Source organism: Sturnus vulgaris, chromosome 16, assembly GCF_052056855.1.
Source record: "Sturnus vulgaris isolate bStuVul1 chromosome 16, bStuVul1.hap1, whole genome shotgun sequence".
NCBI classification, from domain to species: domain Eukaryota; kingdom Metazoa; phylum Chordata; class Aves; order Passeriformes; family Sturnidae; genus Sturnus; species Sturnus vulgaris.
In genome coordinates, this window is record NC_142258.1 from 6,405,793 (window position 1) to 6,424,309 (window position 18,517).

The 18,517-nt window shown below is 40.0% G+C and overlaps 1 long non-coding RNA gene across 1 annotated transcript in view; it reads right to left on the reverse strand.

Moving 5' to 3' along the window:
- LOC148221892 (uncharacterized) overlaps positions 1 to 17,437 on the reverse strand; it is a 185,725-nt gene extending 168,288 nt beyond the window's left edge. The window contains exon 1 of the long non-coding RNA XR_015807209.1: positions 17,334 to 17,437. This is a non-coding gene — a long non-coding RNA (uncharacterized LOC148221892). The remainder of the gene's footprint in view (positions 1 to 17,333) is intronic.
- Between the last annotated feature and the right edge of the window lie 1,080 nt (positions 17,438 to 18,517).

Below are 18,517 nucleotides of genomic sequence, written 5' to 3' on the forward strand. Positions count from 1 at the left end.
AAATAAAGACATTCCCTCCTCTGCACATCAAGTTTAATTACTTTTTATCTGCTGATCCCCGCCTGGCCCTCAGATAAAAGCATCATCTCTGTTCATAGGCTGGGAAAATACCACAGGGTTTGGATGGAGAACTCTGCACCAAAAATTTCATGTCTCTCATCAGGGAGCAGGATCTGCAGTGACTCAGGTGAGCCAATCAACATTGCTCAAATCATACAAAATTCATCCAACTTAGCAGTGAGCCCCTGATGAAGAATTAGTCAAATAAGTTATAAAAAGAAATTCAAATGCATCAGACTATTGCCACCTGTTTGCAAGAAATTTATGAACAAAAATGAAGTTTCATGAATAAATTATTCACAAGTTATCTCCCCATTGCTTTTCATTAACTTTGATAAAACACGCTTTCATCTCTTTCCCTTGCAAATCATTTGGACAGATCAACCTTTTCACTCAACATATTTTAACTAAACAGTAATAAATCCTGAGCAACCCAGCAGTCTTTATGCTAAGAAATCAGTGCCTATCATAGTCTGTATATAACAATCTAGGTTTCATTTCTTTGCTCAGCAAAACCAATTCCATTTCCAGAATGCCATCACTGGTAACAGACATTTAATAGGTTGGCTTTCTCCAATAAGCTGGATCTTTGAAATAAATCTTGCTGACTCTAATGCTTATAGAAACACTATCTGGGTGTGCTGTGAGACACTTCTAATATCTACATCCCAAAACACCCTTTCCAATTTTGTGGCAAAGAAGCCTTCATGAACAATATCGAATTCAATCAGATTATTGCATTAAGGAGTCTGTGTCTGAGTGCTGGAAGGCAGCCTGAGTTTCCTCTGACTCTAAAAGAGCAGAATTAGCCACAGATTCCATCTCTGTTACCTGTATTCTCAAAACCTGCATGTGTCAAACCATAAGACATTACAGTATTGTTGCTCAAAGAAAACATGTGGAAGCTTAATCTCGCCTTAAAACAACATGCAATTATCTATGGACATAGGTGTGTGGCAATTGAGGCCCAAACAAAGGTACTGGGCTCACTAATTTAACCTTTTCTCACTGTAGCAAAGAATAAAGATGCAGCTCTGCTTTGCCCTAAAGTGCATCTCAGCCCTGGCTGCTCAGGCAGCAACTGCAAGTGAACAGAAAAGTTCACTCAGCACGACAGAGCCCAAAGCCCAGCAAAGTCAGGGGCCAGGGAAGAGGGAGCAACAGCTGCTCCTACATCATCATGATGCTGCCACCAAAAACCTCTTAAAATTATGTATCATCTTGCAAGGTACTGGGCCTTATTACAAACCAAATCATGCAAGACCTAAGTTTTACAAACACTTCAAACACCTTTTATTCATGAACCTTTTATTCTTTACACACAAGCCAAGAGAGACTATGTACCCATCCACTATATTTGCCTTAAGCAACTTATTACAAATGAATAAAGTCGTTCATAAACACCAAAATGCATATGCTTAGGCTGTAATAAGGAACCGGTTTTCTCCAGCTGCAATAGACATTGCACAAAATTGTTCAATTTACATCAATTATTCTGAACAATAGAAACAAAGTCATTACAGAGAGCACTGTCCAAGTAACATTCTGCTCCATTATTTAGGTGGCATTCACCAGGAGGGTAATCCAACACTCCCTTCATTATTGTTCTAACCAACCTTACACCCCAAAAAAAAAACTAAAAAAAACCCCTTCAAACAGTATCACCATCTCTAGAAATACCTTGGATAATTCTGGTTTGCAATTCCATTGCTGTATTTAGTGCAGAGAATTTAAGATGGGGCAATAAATTAATTCTATCTCCTCATGGACAGTAAATATTAGGAGTGAGGAACCTTTGGTATAACTCATGCATCTGCTCTATTTCACAGTGTTTATCAGCATTTCATCTGTTCACCCATATGGGCTGCCTCATTTTTATAAGGAATTACTCAATATTAGAGATTCATGTGCTGGAACGTTCCATACACTCTTGATATGATGATTATAATTAGATGTGTGAACCAAATTGATGCTCGGGAAACCCTGAACAAATAACCTGCATAGCCACACAAGAGCTTCAAATTTTAATATACCCTAATTTATGTTTGGAGTGCTAAAACACTAATAATACAAAGGAGTAATTAGCTGGCATTTAAAAACCCTATTAAACTAAAATATGTTAACATAAACCTGTTGTTAGCAGGGAATAACCAGTTGTCACCTAGAACACTCTAGCTCTTCCACTTCCCTCTGCTTTTTACTCTGGTCTGAAAATTCAGGCATTAAACAGAGTCACTGTTTGGGAAAGTCTTGTCTATTGTTGGCACCTCTAGAAGTGATTTTCTTTTCCAGCACAACCAGTTTCATCCATTCATTACCCAGACATACTTTCAGTGACACAGTCTGACCTTTATCACCCAAGTGATTGCTCGGAAAAAATCTTTGCCTGAGAATACCCACGTGCTCCTTTGGTGAGTGACAAGTGGCACTGGGGTGGCTGCCCAGTCCCAGTCTCATTGTGACCCTTGGTGGCTCTCCTCCTTGCTCAGTGAGAACAGAAAAACATGTCAAGCAACAGCTCGAGCCAAGTTACACAGAAACTCTGAGAGTGGTCACAGGAATCACACAACACTGAAATTCACACAGCACTCAAAATATTTTTCCATGAAGCTTTATCTGTGTGGGCTGAAAAGAAAGAGGCTGTAGAGCTTTCCTGTCACACCCTGCTCCCAACCCATGCCCAGGCCATAAAGTGCTACCAGCTCCAGTCTCATTATTTAACTCTTACCTACATCTCTCACCATGCTCAGTGGAGTATTTTTGTGATAGTTTCTAGAGAAATTTGGGGTTTTTTGCTTTATTAAAAAAGAAATAAACAGAAAACAAAATCTTACCACTTTGTCTGTCATAGTTTAGGGAAAACTTCTTTTTCACTCCTTTATAGCTATTTCTACTCTCAGGATGAGCACTGTGCTCAGATAAATCAAGGGCAGCAATGACTGGGCTCATAATTCTCTCTTTAAGGAAATCACAATTATGATAATGGGTTCTATTCATGGTATTCATAAGTTTTCAGGTATAAATTAGAGGCCTACAGCATCAGGAGCTTACCTATGTATCAAAGGAAAAGCATATTCAACTACAAAATGATCAACTACAGTGATTAACAGGTAATGTTGATTTAAAAAAAAAGATAAGTAGGTTATTTGAAAAGAAATGTAACTAGTTTAATAAACTTATCTTCAAGGACATCCATTAAAAGCCAGAGATGCTTTCTCCACGTGAAATTTAAAGTATAAAACAAAAGACAGACAGAAGTGATTAATTTCCAAAGATCCATACAAAAACATCTATTATTGATTTTCATAAGCAGCTTTTAAACTGGCAAGGATTTTTTTATCACATACACTTTCTATTCTCACTGCAGGATCATGACACACACACACAAATTAATATATTTAGCCAGGACAAAGCACCACACAGCTCAGCAGTCCCAGTGCCACCCTCAGCAGTAGCCTGGTGCTGTTACCTGGTGCCAGCTGACAGGCAGCAGAGGAGCCCCACATGGTTAAAAACCAGAGGCCACTCCTGGCTGGGTGAAATGGGCTTTTGGTTTCAATTGCAGTCACACTAAGAACAGGTGAACAGTGAGAAAATGTCCTGTCTGAGGCATAGCAGGCAGCTAATTATTGGGTGGGAGATTGATAGAACCTGTTAAACGCACAGAGAAACTTTTTAATTAAAGTTATTAGAAACATGAACCCCTTCTTTGAATTCCAAGGGGAAAAGACTTGTCTGGGCTATGGGCTGTTTGTTGCTGATTGGTTTTTGTTTGGACGGGTTTGGTTTTTTTGGGTTTGGGGTATTTTTTTTCAGGAGAAGGGTGGTAGTGGGTTGAAATTTTATATAGCCACAAGTCAACCCCCTCCTTTATCAGCTCCTGGTTTGGGTAATGAACATACTAATGAGTTTTCTTGGCTTGGCAGTGAGTGATTGTTTTTTAAAGTTGTAAGAGAGGCAGCTGGTAGCTGCTCTGCAGAGGAGAATTCATCTGTGCCTTACCCACAGCATCACATCCCTCTAGTGAGCACCAGCTCCAAACAAATGCTACATCAAAGACTCAAGATAATTTGTGCTGCTTCATATCCTTAGTGTAAGTTTCCAGCAATTATTTTTGTAAAAAACAAAAATAGAAGTTTCATAGTAATTAGGCAGCCAGGTTTAGGAATTTGAGTATAAAAGCAAAGTATGGGAATCAATGAACTCCCTATCATGATTATTTTATCATCTGTGTATGCATTTATATGTCTTCACAAGAGAATTTAGGCATTCCTTTGGAATACATATATTTGTGTGAGTGCATGTGTGATAATATATGTATTTTCACAAGAATCTGAGCGTGCAGTATCTTCACAAACCTTTTAAATTTTAATGCTTTATTTCATACTTATATTTTAGTTTCCTGTGTGAGGTTCTGAACGTGACAGGAATTTCAGCTGTGTAAAATGGTCAAAAGGCTTTTACCTGCTTGAAAAATAACTAATAAAACTATTGTTGTTTAATAAACAATATGCCTGTACCCCAGATAGCTCCTCTGAATGAATTGAACGTCCCAGAGGAATCAGATTCAGCACCATTTTTAGATGAGATTTGCAATTCTTCTCATGAATGATTTTTTTCTTTTTAAGCAAGAGATATTTAATTGAAAGTAATTAAATCACTCTACAATCAACACAGGTTTTAATAGCAAAGTGCTCCTTGATGAGTTTCATAAAGTGGTGTCAGTGAAAAGCACGTGAGAAAAGCAATGGCCCCAGCTCTTAGGTACACATGGCAATTTCCTCATCAGCAGGAATTCGGATAATACTCATGAACAACATTTTGATAGATTTGTTTTTTGTTGCGATTTATTTTGTCTGTCTAGGTCAGATGAAACTGATATATACTTAAAAATTCTTCTGATCAGCATTACTGCACGTACTCATGAACAGCACCCTTGCAACCTCTTTTATTCTGACTTCATCTATGGAAGAGCCTTACTGACTTGTGCTTTGATACTCAGCAATAGTCACCAAAAGACTCATGTAATTATCATCACACTAACTAGATAGGAATCATTTAACAGGCACAAATCTGTCCCTAGTCTTTAAAGCAGACATGCAAAACCTTAATGCTGCTATGGATTCCTATATGTTAACACATCTGCACTTAGTGCCTGATTGGATGTTGTTTGAGGTCAAGATTTATATTTGATGGAATCAGTGACATTCAACAGAAAAATCTGAACATTTGTACAGAAATAAAGTAGACTCCAATTTCAATAATCTAAAATTAAACCTGATTTCCAGAGCAACACAGCATTTATGTTGTTTAATATCACTGTTCTTTGCAAGATAAAAATGGCTTTTTATCTGCTTTGCATATATCTCTCCTGCTAACTGCACATTTGAAATATATGTATTTATTCCTTTCCAGACACCCAGGACAGGCTGCAAAGTCTGGATAAGTGTTCCTACTGAATTCTAATCTGTATGGATAGAGTCCATCAATAGTTGCAGGTTACCAGACCACATAATAATATAAGCTAGTCACCTTTGAAATATTTTGAGGTCAGCTAAAGTAATAACCAAAATCAGGGTTAACAGTCCCCAGCTTGGTAAATCACTTTGGGATTTCCAAAGCCTTCCTAAGCATCAATTTCTTGTAGCCATGTCTGCCTGTAACTTTTACTTCATTTCAGCAAAAGCAGCTCTCCAGTCTTGTTTTACCTTATTTTCCTTCCAGTGAATATTCACTAGAAGAGACCCTGTAGGCACGGGGACAAATCATGCAAGCTTGGAGAACACTGCCTGGTATGAGGACAGTTACTGCCAGTAAATACCAGTTTAGTGAGCTTTGGACTGAAAACTATATGCAATACACAGAAAGTTTGGCTTTATGTGACAAATTGCAACACAGCAGCATATTCTCAACTAAATCACACCATGGTCCTTCACACTAAATCAACAAAACTCGAGAGAAGGATAACATTTGGGATTCTGTTCAGAACTCCCATCCTGGCTCTGTTTAGAGCTACTGTATAACAACTTTGAAACTACTCATCCATTCTCACCTTAAGGCAGTTTTCCTACAATGCTGTTTTTATGGTGGCACTAAAGTCTCCATGTACCAGAAGCTTCCACTAGTGTGGAAGTTTTATTATCAAGTGAAAAAAAGTGCTGATACACAAAATTACTGTAGGTTTAGCACCTGCTAAATTGGCACTGCTGTATCTGAAGCAGACCTGAGTCTAGAGACTGGGGAAATTGAGAGTAGTAATATGACAGGTTTGATTGATTTAAGCACTAGGATGATTTCTGCAGTGATAAACTGATCATAGTTTCCCTCTTCCCTACCCAAGAATGGTTTTGTTTTCTAAAATGACTTTCAAACTTTAACTTGGCTGCAAATGTGAGAACTCAAGAGTAATTTTACTCTTTGTTTCTTTTCAACAGTCAAGCATCCTTTCTTATGGGCCCTTTCCTAAACCTCACATCAGGTCGTTCATGCAAATATTTAATTTTGTTTACACGGATTTTTTTCCCTTACAGTAAATTTATTAATTGTTTTGACAGTTTCATAAATCAGACACTTCAAAAAATGTTTTTATTAATATGCCCTGAAAAAGGCCATGACATTTAGAAAGACAAGAGAAAAAGTTATACTTTCATTAATTTAATAATTATTGCTGTCACTGGATTCTTAGAGAACCGATTTTATCATAAGGATAAAATAAAAGATATTTCAACAAACTACATATAACCAGCTACTTTTAGAGATTTTGTGATTGCATACAAAAACTCCATCAACTGCAGTTACAGCAACATGTGGAAAATAGAGTATAAGTTTTCAAAAATGTCCTTGTAGACCAAGAATTCAAAATATTTGTTATTTCTAACCTTTAAAAAAAATCCAAGAGCTTTACTTCTTGAAAATCAGATCAACATCTTAGTTAGAATAAATTCCAAGAAATTTTTTTAAAGTCCTGAATAATGATATGATCTCAAAATGAACCCACATTGAACTGATTAAATGAGCATAACAAAGCGCTGAAATATCCCTTTTAAAAGCTGAATTTCCCTTAAATGAAGTTAGCAGCGCCATAAACAAAGATCAAGGAATTATCCCCAGAAGAAGACCCCTAAGAAGGTGAAAAAATGCTTGAAGAACTGGCATAGAGCTACTTTAACAGGAAGGAGCTCAAAGGGAACCCAGCAGGGCTCTCACATGGGGGCTGCCTGTCAAACCCTTTTTGTGCAGGGCCAGCATCCTCTCCCCGGTGGGGCGGGGGCTCTGCAGCTCAGCTCAGCTCAGCTCAGCCCAGGCAGCAGCACAAAGCTGCCTCAGCTGGGTGCTGTCCCACCCAAACATTCCTGCATCATTCCTTAGTCCGTTAGAGAGCGCAGGTCTGTGGAGCAGACTCATGAGGAGGCTTAAGAGGGTGAGAAAACACGACTTTTGCTTCTTTTAATAATAAAATTTTGGCTCCTTGAGACCATTTCACTACTTTATGCTAAAACCCTTGGGAGAAGATGCTCAAGTAGTTCATTTATAGGATCAAGAATAACTAAAAATTTAAAAAATATATATCCAGAGTGCAGAAAAGATCTCACAAACGTCCATCTCAAACAGTGCCTGCTCCACCTGTGTTTGACAGAGGGTCCTGGAAGTTTCTGGTTCTGCCTGGAGCAGCAAGTGTAATGAGGTAGGTGTTAGCATCACCTTTTTACAGCAGAACCATCTGCAGGGTGCCAGTGCAGACCCGGAGAGAGGAGAGCAGCTTTAGAGCAGCTGGGACATCTTGCCCATGGGCACGGAGTACTTATCTCCCTAAAAACCACAGCGTTTCCCCGTGAAATAAAATCATTGTCACCACTTTAACGATCACAAATAGAAGCAGCCCCATTTGGAAAGCTGACTGCGAGGCAAAGCCCAGGGCTGCACGTTTGTGCCAGGCAATAAGGCAGCACCATAATCAGAGAATCCTCTTCCCTTAGCCTGCAGCCTCAGCCCCACGGTGCTGGAGCTGCTGCTGCACCCTGCACCACCAGGATTTGCAGACACACCCCAGCATGGTTCTTTTGCCATAACAAAGGCACTAAAACTTCCTCCTGCTCTCCCCTGACTCGGGCGTTTATCCCAGACAAAGAGACATAGATCAAAATCCTGTAAAACCCATAAGACTACGGATAGCAGGCACCATACCCACATAATTCTTCATAAATGGCAGAGCTGCCAAATCCTACCTAGCACAGTTCCAGCACTGCTCTGAGATTATAATGAGGCTGAGTGAGATGCATCTGCATTTTTTAATTCCTGTTTTTTAAAACCAAACCATACAGAAATCTTTTCTAGCTTTATTAAATCAAATGTACATGCAGGGAAAATAAAAGTACAGATGCATCATTTGAATACACAAATACAGTTTCCACAGAGAACTGTGAATCAGGTTTCCTCTGCTGTTATAATTTACAATTACTTATCACGTTAGCTCCTAATTGTCTTTTCAAAGTGCACTCAATTACAAAATTAGAATCCTTATCTTCCTGTAACAGCCACCTTCTAGACAGATCCACATAAAATGTGCAAATTGACTAGAAGAACATTTTTCCTTATACTGTTCCTGTTCACCAAAAGGTTGTCCTAAATCCAAGCTTAAGTATGTTTTTGTTTTTCTGCTAAAGAAAGAAAACCAGCTGCTTTCTGGAAACGGCTTATTAGCCATTTTCTTATACAGAGACCAGGCAGTGTCACGGATTAATTCTTTTCCACAAAATCGTAATTTTGCCTTATTTTTTTAAGACCAACTTTTGGCAGTGAGGCATTCTGCATATCCCCTTTTTTTTTACTGACAGCAATCATTCACTCCAAATGACAGAGGAAGAAACAAACATTACCTATTTCATCCTTTCCACATCTCTTTTTAAAAGCAGGGGGAAATTCTCAATGTTTTGTTCAACCCCCTTGTTTTATGGATGTGGTCATCCAGTTCAAAAGGGCTGAAACGATTAGCAAAAATCACTTCCTGCTTTGACTGAAGCATTAATAGATACTCCTCACATACCATTGACTCACGCTGAGCAGGAGGGTAAAAAAAAAGCACACCAAAATCCCCCCATCTTTTGAAGGAGGCTGTGTTCCCCAGCTAATCAAACAAGATGAAATGCAGAGCAGAGGCTGCCAAGACCCAGGGCTGGATGCTTTGTAGCTTTAAACACGTCTCAAATACACTGGATGTATTGTGATCAAGAAAATAAAACCTGAGCACCTTTCAAAGTCTGCCACAATCAAATCTATGTTTCATCCAAAGCAGGAAAACTTTGACATCCTACAAATTCAAGTGCTAATAGCCTGTGAAAAAAGGACAGTTAAATATTAATGCCTGTACAAATAGCAGGCCTCATTCATTTGGAGAGCCATTTATTTCCCTCTTCCATGCTCTCCTGAATGTATTTGCATTTTCTTCTTAGAGGACACCTCAGTGAGGTTTTCCACCCCAACTCATAAAACAGCTCACTACAGCCCAGTTTTTCACATCTCTCCATTGACATAGACATGAGCACCCAGCCCTGCATCAGAGCTGTGTAAAGGGAGTCTGCACACACCTGCAGATTTGCACATCAGTGTTAGTTTTCCTGATGTGGGAGCCCCTGTTCCTTGCTCAGACTCTGTCTGGACACAGCTCCCAAAGGAGACAGAGATCCTCATTGCCCTCTGAGATGGGCTCAAGGCTGAACACATCCATGCACCAGCTGGAAGAACAGAATTTAGTTGTGGAACTGAGGCTCCACCACCTCTGCTTGAAGACTTTTGTAGCCTCATCCCAGTCCACAGGAGAAAAGCCTGTTTCTATCAGTGCCTGAAAGGAGCCTGCACAGAGTTCCCAGCACAGAGAGTTCCTGTCTGACACCACAAAGGGCACAAAGGGCATTGTGTCCAGATTTCAGGCTCAATCTCCAAGGAGCACCAATTTCTCAACATCTATTCTTGGTTGCTTATCTCAAAAGCTTCCCGTGGACAAACGGTTTTGGGAAAGCTCAGAATGAAGAAAGATGGGTTATTTCTGCACCTGTTCAAAGTCACTGGGAGTCTCTGACTGAACTTCTTGGTTTTAACAGCAAAGAAATGGTGGAAAGGGATTTTTAGGATGGTACACATGCATAAGTAGCATAATTCTGTCCGTGTGGCACTGTGTGTTGCAGGAAAGGCACGAGAAAGATGAGTGGAGCAGACAGCAGAACTGCAACTCTAAATTACAAGAAATACTTTGGAAAAAAGGAAAAATTCTACAGTTCCAAGTGAGTCAAATTTTTAGTAACTTTCAGACGTGAACAGAACTCCCTAGGAAAACCCAGAGTTGTGTTTGGGTAACCCTTCATTAACACAAATTTAATCCACTTTCCAGCCTTTATTTTCCATGGCATTTTTGCCATTTTGTAATTTCAAAGTAGCTGCATAAATTTGCATACATTTAAGGTAAGTGGTTAATCATTATTAATTTCATTGGTATTCTCAGTGCTAACAGTAACTATTATTAACCTATTTGACAATATTGCAGATTCCTTCAGCATTAATGTGATTGTAATATGTAAATCCATAGGAATTCAATTGTAAATTACCATTATTCAATGTACTTAGCTTCAATGCATAATTCTGCAATTTGTGCAGAAGGAAATTACATGTTGACTCATAAGATATAACTTTTCAGGGCTTCATAAAACCAAATGTGAACAATTTGTACCTATAATTATATTAAAATGTAAGTGAAATATATAATGCAGCTACATTAAAGGAAATTTACTGCTTATATCCTCGGCCATGTTGCTTAGAGGAAAATGCTTCATATTAAACTAGCTCTTTGCATCAGCTACTCACGTAACACAGATTTACTTAAAAGCCAGCAATATGCCAAGAGGAGTAAAGGCCTTAATCTAAAGAATATTAAAGAGGAAGTTTTGACAATTTGAGTTTTAAACACATTGCTTTTCAATCTAACATAAAAACCTTCAAGGGCCTGCTCCAAAGTCAGTCCCTGGCTTCAGGGTACACTGGATGACATCCTGGCAAAATCCCACGAGGAGCAGCTGAGGACACTTGGTGTGTCCAGCCTGGAGCAGAGTGAGGTCAGACCTGTCCTGGGGCTGCAGCTCCAATCTCTGCTCCCTGGGATAGCCCCAGGGCAATGGCTGGAGCTGTGCCAGGGGAAGGTCAGCATGGAGAGCAGGAAAAAGTTCTTCCCCCAGAAGGTGTTTGGGCACTGAACAGGCTCCCCAGGGCACCAGCCTGACAGGGCTCAGGAAGCATTTGGAAAAAGCTCTCAGGGACAGGTGGGGTTGTTTGGGTGCCTGTGCAGGGCCAGGTGCTGGACTCCATGATCCTCATGGGTCCCCTTCCAGCCCAGGATGTTCTATGATTTACACAGACAACACATCCTTCTTAAAGTCCAAGGGATTTCACAGCATTTGGTCCAGGACCTCAAAGAAGGAGAGCAGTTTGAACCCACTCTCACCCTGAAGTGGAGAGAGAACTTGCTCCACTGACTTAAGAGCTGATCCCATTATTTCTGTGGGCTTTTTATGAAGCTACTGGAGGAAGTCAGACAATACATGGCATCAAAATGTCAATCATGTTCAACCAAGATTTCATTCTCTGCTCTCAGGAGTGTCATTGAGTTCAAACAGAGCTCTGCAAAATGATCAGAATTTTATCTACATGCTTTAAAGGGAGTGATCTTTTCAAGTTATTCACTTGAGTAATTTCATTGATGTTTAAATTTAATGGAATTGCTCACATATACATTGGAGGTTTGCAAGTTAGTAGTCAGTAAAAAAAAAAAAATCCAAACTTTTATCAATGAAGTTCAGATAAGAACTTTAGAAAAGAAAAATTTTTGCTCCAGGCTGTGCAGTAACATAAAATTGGGCTGAAAATTTCATGAGAAGAGGCTTTTATGGTCTGCTCACTTTAGCCAGAAATATTGCAAGAACAATTTCTGATGATGAAGACTAGAGCTGTGAACTCAATATTCTGCTCTTTTGGGCACAAGGTTCATTTGAAATTCTAGAAATAGAGGGAATTAAAAGGAAGATATTCTTGGATTTATCACCTCAGGATTTTTTAGGGCCAACTCATGAACCCATTCATGAAGTTAAATTTGCATCTGCAATAACCAAGTGTCAGAACATGGAATTAGTTCTCAGTTAAATAATCTTTGAGCCAAGGAGGACTGAAGCCTGATCAGGTTTTTAACATAAAAACACCATGTTTCCTAGCTAGTTAGCAACTTCTCCCTCTTCCTAGAACTCATTCCATTCCCCTGGTGTTTTTTCAAGCTCTCAGCTGTAGCTGTACTCAGTAAAATGGAGTACACAAACAATGGTGCAACTCTGATAACACATGCAACGGACCAGTGCCATCAAGGCTGAGGTCCACAGATTTTGGGACAGTCATGTTATAACACTGCATCCCCCAGCAAAGGCTGGGGAGGAGACACAGCCCAAAATCCCTGTGCACACCCTGAGCCCGTCCTGCAGGGCTGGAATAACATCACAGCTCTCACTCCTTCCCTGCTCCTGCTGGCACGGTGTGCACATGGATCAATACCTGCATCCTACAGGTGACACAAATCCGTGTTCTACCTTCCTGTCTCTGCATCCAGCCCAGTGATTAAAGGAGAGCAGGGACTAGGTGATCTCACTACACAAAAACGATATAATTGGGCTCAGTACATTCCTAAATTAACCCGGCATTTCAGGGTAGCATTCCTTGTGCTGCAGTAGATATTCAGAACCCTCACATCTATCAGTACAATTGTAGCAAATGCCAAAGTGTGCTTTGCCTTTTCTGAAGCAATATTCTGCTTTACCCTTCTCTCTTCTTTTAATGACTGCAGGGAGATCAGGTGTTCTTCAACCTTTATAGCCAACAAAGCACCAAGTCTGCAATTGGCTCAGACCTTTTCTGTTGTGCCTGCAGCTACAGGAGAGTCCAAGGGAGATTTTTGTCATTTTGGACTCTAGCTCTTTGAATTATTGATGGCAAAGACAGTCATACAATATTTAGTAGATTTAGCTACCTCCAGACTGTGTAAAGTTTTAATCCTTCCTCCTCCATTTATAGCACACACAGACGCACACAGACAAGAAAAACCAAGCAGCTTAACATTTCTTTAGCTGCAAACTGTGTCTGCTAGTTGGCATTCCTGCAGCCTTAAAGAGTGAGCAAAGAGCTGTGCAGCAGAGCTTCCTTAGGAAAAGGATGTGCTGAAGTTTGCTACCTACAGAACAGAACATTTGACACGTCTAAGAAACAGAAGGGTAAGAAATTCCCCAGAGAGAGAGAGAGTGGGACGGATGATGCACTGGCTTCCTTGTTTCTGCTGATCATCTTTTGATATCACATGGGTTTAGCTGTAGGACTGAGAGCAGCATTCCTCAAAATGAAGCGGAAAAGGGAAAGTGTTAAAGCTCAGCGAGTTCTCTGCAAGTGTGTTAGAAAACTGGAAGTAGAATAAGGCTGGATTGTAGATTATTCAACACACACATTTTGCCATAGGGAATAATCTTCCCATAGAACTAGCAGCTCTTTTGGTTTTCACTTCAATAGCCCCACTGGGAGGCTTTTAACATTGACTTCTTCCCCCCTCCAAGAAGCAGTGCAAAGCTGGAGCAGTGATGGCTGTGTGAGCCTCTTCCCACTGACGTTAATGGTAAGCCCCACTTTGCTTGCTCATGTCAACAGTTTTAAAATAAGGATCAGCCAGTGTTAAATACTGATCACTGTGTAAACCTGAGAAAAATGTTAACATTCATAGGAAGCTGAGAGTAATGTTTGTTTTTTCTACCCTATTAGGTTGCCCTTTCAACTTTCAGAATTTGTATTCACTGTTTATCTTTCTGGCTCAGCCAAAGCCTTCCTTTCCAGTTGCCTGGGAGAAATACATGTCACAAATTATCCTTACCTTCTTTTCCCTCCCATCTTTACCCATTCCTATTGTAAGTATAATTGAAAAGAAAAAGGGGAAAAAAACAAAGCCAAGACTCTGGGGTTGATAGATTTGGCAGAATGATTTGGCTTGTCAGCACAGACTGCAGCTATCAAGCCCACTAATCATACAATTCAGCTGAGGAGCACTGCACCCAAATCCCCCCCAGTGTTAGGCCCATTTAGTTTTAAAAGGGCCATATTTGATCATGTGAAATGGGTCAGCAAGCTATAGTGAGAGACAAGTTTTCTTCCCTCCTACTGCAAATCCATAAACTCCCTTCCTACAGCAGCAATGGTGGTCAGAGCCCATCTCCTCCCAAACATCTTCTGAACGAACCCCTGCTGGAAGGGCCTTTGAGGCTGAAAAGGCAAAGGAAATGATCAAATGAAAAACCATCAAGGGCCTGATCCAGAAGACAGGAGCTGCTTTTGAACAAGAGAGAGGCAGAAAAACCATTTGTACCAGATTCATAACAAACGGACGTTCAGACTGATGAACAGATGATTCACCTCTGGCAATGCCTATCTAAGTAAAGGAAACAAGCTGAATATGAGAACCAAAAACAAAGCATGGAAAAAGTTAAAGTAGAAACCAAATTAATTTGGTTTACAGCTCTGCCAGGCTGAATTCAACCATAACTGTATACTTATAAAAATAATAGACAAAGTAAAAGACAAGAAAGAGGGCTAAAATAATTCATCCATGCACATGAATTAAATTTTTTCAGTTCTTCACTTCACTGAAACCAGTTGGACACATGTCCTTGCTGGAGCAGCAGAGTCCAGCTGACTCCCATTGCTCTCCCTGTGGTTCAAACGTGCATAATACATGTGCCTCTGACAGCTTCTCCCAGTCACAGAACTGTGTGTCCTCATTTACTAGGACACAGAGGTTTGAGCTGGGACTGGGAGTCAAAAGCCACAGGGTCCATGGCTAATTACTCTGTTAAAACAGACCCAAGAGTCCAAAGGAAGATTAACTTCTCTGCTTGAAATGAAGATCTGCTTGTAATTATCTTCAGTGTTGTTTCCTACTTCACTTGTTCATCTTCCAGTATATTTTTTATTACATCCAAGAACTACAATAAAACAGCATTTTATTGCTAAGCCAAGCACTCCAAAATTAAGAATTGCCAGAATTAGAACTGCCCATGCATCTTCAATTTGGCCCAACTGTATATATGAATGGTTCTAATTACATGATCACACAATATTTTATCCACAGGACCCTTGATTAATTTGCATTCTGAACACACTGCTGGAGACTTTGGGGCTATTAAAAAAAAAAAAAAAAAGACAGTTTTTATGTACCGGCTCATACACAGTTCTGAAAAATAGAAAAAAACTATTTCAAGACAGTATTTAACCTCATGTTTCTATATATTTGGGGAAAGAAGTGTAACAGTTGTGACTGCCACAAGATAGTAACTCACTGATGTGAAAGGGGGTTAGAGCAGATAATTGATACTGTTCTGGCACACACCTACACACTGTACAGCAGCATTTGAGGAAGAACCAACTCGTGACAAGCTAGGAATTGAACCCTCTTCTTCATCTTCCAGCATAGGAGAGGGTTCCCCTGGAGCCATCCAAACACCAAGTCAAAGGGAGCAGTTTCCTAATGCTGTCACTAAAATTGGTTCAGCTCAGTGGTTGTGCACAGCAGCCTCACACACAGTGCCCTACCCAACAGCTCAACACAAAACCTGCAGGTTCCTCAAAGCCAACTGCTCAGAAACAGAACCTGCAGTGCTTTTCCAGGCTCCCTCAAAGACTCATGGAAGCAGGCCAGTCTGTGATACTCATGCCCAAAAGCCCTTTAATTGAGCAGAGCAGGGACTGTGGTGTGCACACACTGCCCTGTGGTTTCTAACAACTCATCCACATCATCTCCTGCAGGCTCAGGGGAGTTCCCTCTGTGTGCCCCAAGCTGGACTCAAGTGCACATCTTCCCCTTTTGGGGGATTAGCTCTGGGCTGTCACAGCCCTACTCACAGACTGTAAAACCCTCTATCACCTTGTGCTATACGGATACAGCCTGATAAAACTGGTTACTGATAAAAATAGGTTATTTCTATTAAGTAACATTTTTAAGCCCTAACCATTTGATGTTTTTTTTTTTTTTCTCATTTTAAGCCAGCACGTGCATTCATTGTAGCAGCAAAAACACCAGAACCAAATTGCATATATGTCATCTTTTGTTTTCCATGGGGACGTGGCATAAACACTTGGACAGCTTGTATAATGGCAATAAAAACCTTGAATGCAAGTCTCTCATCTAGAGCTAATCCAAATGCCAGCTGGATCAATTACCACTGGCCACAAGAATTTTCATTCTTAACTGCAAAGGAGTCCACACTGTTCCCTCTTCTGAAATAAGTCTCAGGCAGATATTTATAACCTGTGGCACAGTGTCTACGTGCCTGGGAGCTTCTCAGTTTGTTTTACTGTCTTTGTTAAATACAGTTTTCTCTGTTCATAAAACATCTAAAATAGATTCTCAGAAATACAAGTAAAGAGGGTAGAACTTTGTCATCTTTCCAGCCCACAAGGCACTCGTTTGCTCTTTATGTGGGGGAACACAAGAGGTTTACAATGAACGCAAACAGTGAAATTATACAGAAATTGCAACAAGGAACATCGAGAGCAGCTAGTGCTAATGAGATAGGAATAGTAAGTTTTCCTAAGGTAACATCTAAACTCTTCCTATAACTACTGTAAAACTGTATTCTTTGAGTGTGTAATTTTTTTTAAAAAGTATTTAAAGAGTTAAAAAAACGCATTGAAAATGTAGCAGTGATGAAGACATAGAAGCCACAAAAGTTCCATACTCACTCTACACTCAGACTACTTTGGATTCTTTATTCTACTTTAGGTATATTATAAAATAAATTTCATTCCTTAATGCTCAAATAAGAGCTCCAAAATTCGGGAGAAAGTACAAGAGAGGCCAAAACAGACTTCCATTTGGATTTAATTCCAATTATATTCTTCTGGGCAGTTTCCTCCCTATTATTTTTAATTAGCTCCTCTGACACCGTAAATCATACACAACAGTAAGGGTGGTTTGGGTTTTTTGGGTTTTTTCTCTAAAAAGTCCTCATTAAAAAACCCACCAAGTATGATGAACACACTCTACTGACAACAGCTAAATATTCCCAGGGCTACAAACATGCTCTGGTTTTAGGAAAAGGCAGACAGACCAAGGAGGACTGAAAAGGAAAAAAAAATTAAATTAAAAAAAAAAAAAAAAAATCACAACTGACAGAAGCAAGGGGACAGATTTCCAGGAACTTGTAGCTGCTCACCTGTAGCACAGCACGGGGTCATATCCCACTCCTGCAAACCAGGGACTTGAATGGACCCCCCTTTTATGGCAGAGCTCTGAAAGGAAGCTGCTCCACTCCACACCCTAAAGCAAGCAGTAAAGCTCTTTGCATTAGAAACAAAGGTGTGCAGGAGCAGGAGCAGCACTGTGAGGCAGGTGCTGATGAGTTTCTGATGTCAGCCCACTCTTCCCATTCAGATCAGGGAACATTTTATCCTCCAGCACTGCTCTAATGTGACTATTCTGTTGCTGGGGTTCAGCAAAACGACTTCAACAAAACAGATTTTCCTTTCTTTGGTTATTTAGTAAGGTATAAGCCAAAACATACCACCACAAGAAAGAATAGTTTTCAGGCTGGGCAAGCAAGCATTGATGGGTAATTAAAAGTAGAGCTGCATTTGAAATAGCAGGTTACTGGGGAGGGAAGCTAGAAGTTTACATTTAATGGCTTCTAAGCTTGAAAGGTAGAGGCAAGATGAAAGAAAAATCTGATGCACTGCAATTATAAAACTATAACCTGTGAGTGAGCATCTTCACTATACTACTCTTAACTAAAATGTGTCCTAATTAATTACAGTGCTACCAGATGAATAATGTTCAAGTGCACTCCCTCCACACCTAGAGCACACGGCAGCTTGGGAATCATGTGAGACTCTTGGATTGAATCAAACAAAGGTTAATGCCATCCTGAGGGAGTTTTGAGCACATTATCCATAGGATAAATGATTCTGAATTGGCACATGACTCTCCCACCTTATTTTACTGGCTGTCTTAGAGTAGATGACTAAAATAAATAGTTGTAAGAAGGAACTCTTCAGGTGAGACTATGCAGCATTCTATTTCTAACCAACCAGTGGCTGCTCTGACAAGAGCTATTTTTCTCCTCCTTTCCCCACCAGTGGAGCCACAGCTTTACCCTTTGTTCTGAGTCAGGCCACTTATACTCTCTGTGGCTTCCAGCAGTAAAGATTTTGGACATTAAAGCAGGAGAAAGATTAGTATTTTTGTATTTTGTAAGTTAAGGACTGCTTAGCAAAAAGAAAAAAAAAATATCTACAACACTGATGTAAATCCTCCCTGGAGGGAAGAATTAAGAGGGGAATATGCTCTGATTCTCAAGACAGCAAGATTCTTAACCAATAGCCCAATTTCTTTGTTAATTCG